Source organism: Camelus bactrianus, chromosome 6, assembly GCF_048773025.1.
Source record: "Camelus bactrianus isolate YW-2024 breed Bactrian camel chromosome 6, ASM4877302v1, whole genome shotgun sequence".
In the NCBI taxonomy this organism is placed as follows: Eukaryota; Metazoa; Chordata; class Mammalia; order Artiodactyla; family Camelidae; genus Camelus; species Camelus bactrianus.
In genome coordinates this window covers 96,611,217-96,616,861 of record NC_133544.1, presented here as the reverse complement: position 1 = coordinate 96,616,861, position 5,645 = coordinate 96,611,217, and positions in this window count along the sequence as shown.

Sequence of the window (5,645 nt, the reverse complement as noted above, 5' to 3'; positions counted from 1 at the left end):
GCTTTCACACACACTTATCTCTCAGAACTGAGCATGTGGAGAGACGTTCGTTCATCTAGCACAAAGGGAACGGGTTGCAGGAGTAACTTTTACTCTGGTTTCTCAGTCCGTTTCCTACTGCCGGTTTGAAGTTCCTGCAGTTTTCATTGTAAAACCGATTTGGGGCTAGTACCTCCCCATATATATGTATGGAGAGGAGTTTGCAAATGAAAGGAACTTTGTGTTCCCAAGAAGCTATGTGAAGGACGGCTTTGACACACAATTATCTCTCAGAACTGAGCATGAGGAGAGACGTTCGTTCATCTAGCACAAAGGGAACGGGTTGCAGGAGAAACTTTTACTCTGGTTTCTCAGTCTGTTTCCTAGTGCCGGTTTGAAGTTCCTGCAGATTTCACTGTAAAACCGATTTGGAGCTAGTACCTTCCCATATATATGTATGGAGTGGAGTTTGCAACTGAAAAGAAACTTTGTGTTCCCAACAAGCTAGGTGAAGGACGGCATGCACACACAATTATCTCTCAGAACTGAGCATGTGGAGAGAGTTTCGTTCATCTAGCACAAAGGGAACGGGTTGCAAGAGAAATTGTTACTCTGCTTTCTCAGTCTGTTTCCTAGAGCCGGTGTGAAGTTCCTGCAGATTTCACTGTAAAACCGATTTGGATCTAGTACCTCCCCATATATATGTATGGATTGGAGTTTGCAAGTGAAAGAAACTTTGTGTTCCCAACAAGCTAGGTGAAGGAATGCTTTCACACACACTTATCTCTCAGAACTGAGCATGTGGAGAGACGTTCGTTCATCTAGCACAAAGGGAACGGGTTGCAGGAGTAACTTTTACTCTGGTTTCTCAGTCCGTTTCCTACTGCCGGTTTGAAGTTCCTGCAGTTTTCACTGTAAAACCGATTTGGAGCTAGTACCTCCCCATATATATGTATGGAGAGGAGTTTGCAACTGTAAAGAAACTTTGTGTTCCCAACAAGCTAGGTGAAGTACGGCTTTCACACACAGTTATATCTCAGAACTGAGCATGTGGAGAGACGTTCGTTCATCTAGCACAAAGGTAACGGGTTGCAGGAGAAACTATTACTCTGGTTTCTCAGTCTGTTTCTTAGTGCCGGTTTGAAGTTCCTGCAGTTTTCACTGTAAAACAGAGTTCGAGCTAGTACCCCCCCATATATATGTATGGATTGGAGTTTGCAACTGAAAGGAACTTTGTGTTCCCAAGAAGCTATGTGAAGGACGGCTTTGACACACAATTATCTCTCAGAACTGAGCATGAGGAGAGACGTTCGTTCATCTAGCACAAAGGGAACGGGTTGCAGGAGAAACTTTTTCTCTGGTTTCTCAGTCTGTTTCCTAGTGCCGGTTTGAAGTTCTTGCAGTTTTCACTGTAAAACCGATTTGGAGCTAGTACCTTCCCATACATATGTATGGAGTGGAGTTTGCAACTGAAAAGAAACTTTGTGTTCCCAACAAGCTAGGTGAAGGACGGCATGCACACACAATTATCTCTCAGAACTGAGCATGTGGAGAGAGTTTCGTTCATCTAGCACAAAGGGAACGGGTTGCAGGAGAAACTTTTACTCTGGTTTCTCAGTCTGTTTCCTAGTGCCGGTTTGTAGTTCCTGCAGTTTTCACTGTAAATACGAGTTGGAGCTAGTACCTCCCCATATATATGTATGGAGTGGGGTTTGCAACTGAAAGGAACTATGTGTTCCCAAGAAGCTAGGTGAAGGACGGCTTTCACACACACTTATCTCTCAGAACTGAGCCTGTGGAGAGACGTTCGTTCATCTAGCACAAAGGGAACGGGTTGCAGGAGAAACTTTTACTCTGGTTTCTCAGTCTGTTTCCTAGTGCCGGTTAGAAGTTCCTGCAGTTTTCACAGTAAAACCGAGTTGGAGCTAGTAACTTCCCACATATATGTATGGAGTGCAGTTTGCAACTGAAAATAAACTTTGTGTTCCCAACAAGCTAGTTGAAGGACGGCTTTCACACACACTTATCTCTCAGAACTGAGCATGTGGAGAGACGTTCGTTCATCTAGCACAAAGGGAACGGGTTGCAGGAGGAATTGTTACTCTGCTTTCTCAGTCTGTTTCCTAGAGCCGGTGTGAAGTTCCTGCAGATTTCACTGTAAAACCGAGTTGGAGCTAGTACCTCCCCATATATATGTATGGATTGGAGTTTGTAAGTGATAGAAACTTTGTGTTCCCAACAAAATAGGTGAAGGACGGCTTTCACACACACTTATCACTCAGAACTGAGCATGTGGAGAGACGTTCGTTCATATAGCACAAAGGGAACGGTGTGGAGGAGAAACTTTTACTCTGGTTTCTCAGTATGTTTCTTAGTGCCGGTTTGAAGTTCCTGCAGTTTTCACTGTAAATCCGAGTTGGAGCTAGTACCTCCCCATATATATGTATGGAGAGGGGTTTGCAACTGAAAGGAACAATGTGTTCCCAAGTAGCTAGGTGAAGGAGGGCTTTCACACACACTTATCTCTCAGAACTGAGCATGTGGAGAGACGTTCGTTTATCTAGCACAAAGGGAACGGGTTGCAGGAGAAACATTTACTCTGGTTTCTCAGTCTGTATCCTAGTGCCGGTTTGAAGTTCCTGCAGTTTTCACTGTAAAACCGAGTTGGAGCTAGTACCTCCCCATATATATGTATGAAGTGGAGTTTGCAACTGAAAAGAAACTTTGTGTTCCCAACAAGCTATGTGAAGTACGGCTTTCACACACACTTATCTCTCAGAACTGAGCATGTGGAGAGACGTTCACTCATCTAGCACAAAGGGAAAGTTTTGCAGGAGAAATTTTTAAACTGGTTTCTCAGTCTGTTTCTTAGTGCCGGTTTGAAGTTCCTGCAGTTTTCACTGTAAAATCGTGTTGGAGCTAGTATCTCCCCATATATATGTATGGATTGGAGATTGCAAGTGAAAAGAAACTTTGTGTTCCCAACAAGCTATGTTAAGGACGGCTTTCACACACATCTCTCAGAAATGAGCATGTGGAGAGACGTTCGTTCATCTAGCACAAAGGGAACGGGTTGCAGGTGAAACTTTCACTCTGGTTTCTCAGTCTGTATCCTACTGCCGGTTTGAAGTTCCTGCAGTTTTCACTGTAAAACCGAGTTGGAGCTAGTACCTCCCCATATATATGTATGGATTGGCGTTTGCAAGTGAAAAGAAACTTTGTGTTCCCAACAAGCTAGGTGAAGGACGGCTTTCACACACAATTATCTCTCAGAACTGAGCATGTGGAGAGACGTACGTTCATCTAGCACAAAGGGAACGGATTGCAGGAGAAACTTTTACTCTGGTTTCTCAGTCTGTTTCCTACTGCCGGTTTGAAGTTCCTGCAGTTTTCACTGTAAAACCGATTTGGAGCTAGTACCTCCCCATATATATGTATGGAGTGGAGTTTGCAACAAAAAGAAACTTTGTGTTCCCAACAAGCTAGGTGATGGACGGCTTTCACAAACACTTATCTCTCAGAACTGAGCATGTGGAGAGACGTTCGTTCATCTAGCACAATTGTAACGGGTTGCAGGAGAAACTTTTACTCTGGTTTTTCAGTCTGTTTCTTAGTGCCGGTTTGAAGTTCCTGCAGTTTTCACTGTAAAACCGAGTTGGAGCTATTACCGACCCATATATATGTTTGGATTGGGGTTTGCAAGTGAATAGAACTTTGTATTCCCAACAAGCTAGGTGAAGGACGGCTTTCACACACACTTATCTCTCAGAACTGAGCATTTGGGGAGACGTTCGTTCATCTAGCACAAAGGGAACGGGTTGCAGGAGTAACTTTTACTCTGGTTTCTCAGTCTGTTTCCTAGTGCCGATTTGAAGTTCCTGCAGTTTTCACTGTAAAACCGAGTTGGAGATAGTACCTCCCCATATATATGCATGGAGTGGAGTTTGCAACTGAAAAGAAACTTTGTGTTCCCAACAAGCAAATTGAAGGACGGCTTTCATACACACTTTTCCCTCAGAACTGAGCAAGTGGAGAGACGTTCGTTCATTTAGCACAAAGAGAACGGGTTGCAGGAGAAACTTTTTCTCTGGTTTCTCAGTCTTTTTCCTAGTGCCGGTTTGAATTTCCTGCAGTTTTCAGTGTAAAACCGAGTTGGAGCTAGTACCTCCCCATAAATAAGAATGGAGTGGAGTTTGCAAATGAAAAGAAACTTTGTGTTCCCAACAAGCTAGGTGAAGGACGGCTTTCACACACACTTATCTCTCAGAACTTTGCATGTGGAGAGACGTTCGTTCATCTAGCAAAATATGAACGGGTTGCAGGAGAAAATTTTTTTTGGTTTCTCTGTCTGTTTCCTAGTGCCATTTTGAAGTTCCTGCAGTTTTCACTGTAAAACAGAGTTGGAGCTAGTAACTCCCCATATATATGTATGGAGTGGAGTTTGCAACTGAAAGGAACTTTGTGTTCCAAAGAAGCTAGGTGAAGGACGGCTTTCACACACACTTATCTCTCAGAGCTGAGCATGTGGAGAGACGTTTGTTCATCTAGCATAAAGGGAACGGGTTGCAGGAGAAACTTTTACTCTGGTTTCTCAGTCTTTTTCCTAGTGCCGGTTTGAAGTTCCTGCAGTTTTCACTGTAAAACAGAGTTGGAGCTAGTACCTCCCCATATATATGTATGGATTGGAGTTTGCAACTGAAAGGAACTTTGTGTTCCCAAGAAGCTATGTGAAGGACGGCTTTCACACACAATTTTCTCTCAGAACTGAGCATGAGGAGAGACGTTCGTTCATCTAGCACAAAGGGAACGGGTTGCAGTAGAAACTTTTACTCTGGTTTCTCAGTCTTTTTCCTAGTGCCGGTTTGAAGTTCCTGCAGTTTTCACTGTAAAACAGAGTTGGAGCTAGTACCTCCCCATATATATGTATGGAGTGGAGTTTGCAACTGAAAGGAACTTTGTGTTCCCAAGAAGCTATGTGAAGTACGGCTTTCACACACAATTATCTCTCAGAACTGAGCATGAGGAGAGACGTTCGTTCATCTAGCACAAAGGGAACGGGTTGCAGGAGAAACTTTTACTCTGGTTTCTCAGTCTTTTTCCTAGTGCCGGTTTGAAGTTCCTGCAGTTTTCACAGTAAAACAGAGTTGGAGCTAGTACCAACGCATATATATGCATGGAGTGGGGTTTGCAAGGGAAAAAAACGTTGTGTTCCCAACTATCTAGTTGAAGGACGGCTTTCACACACATTTATCTCTCAGAACTGAGCATGTGGAGAGACGTTCGTTTATCTAGCACAAAGGGAACGGGTTGCAGGAGAAACTTTTACTCTGGTTTCTCAGTCTGTTTCCTACTGCCGTTTTGAAGTTCCTCCAGTTTTCACTGTAAAACCGATTTGGAGCTAGTACCTCCCCATATATATGTATGGAGAGGAGTTTGCAACTGAAAAGAAACTTTGTGTTCCCAACAAGCTAGTTGAAGGACGGCTTTCACACACAGTTATATCTCAGAACTGAGCATGTGGAGAGACGTTCGTTCATCTAGCACAAAGGTAACGGGTTGCAGGAGAAACTTTTACTCTGGTTTCTCAGTATGTTTCTTAGTGCCGGTTTGAAGTTCCTGCAGTTTTCTCTGTAAAACAGAGTTGGAGCTAGTACCTCCCCATATAT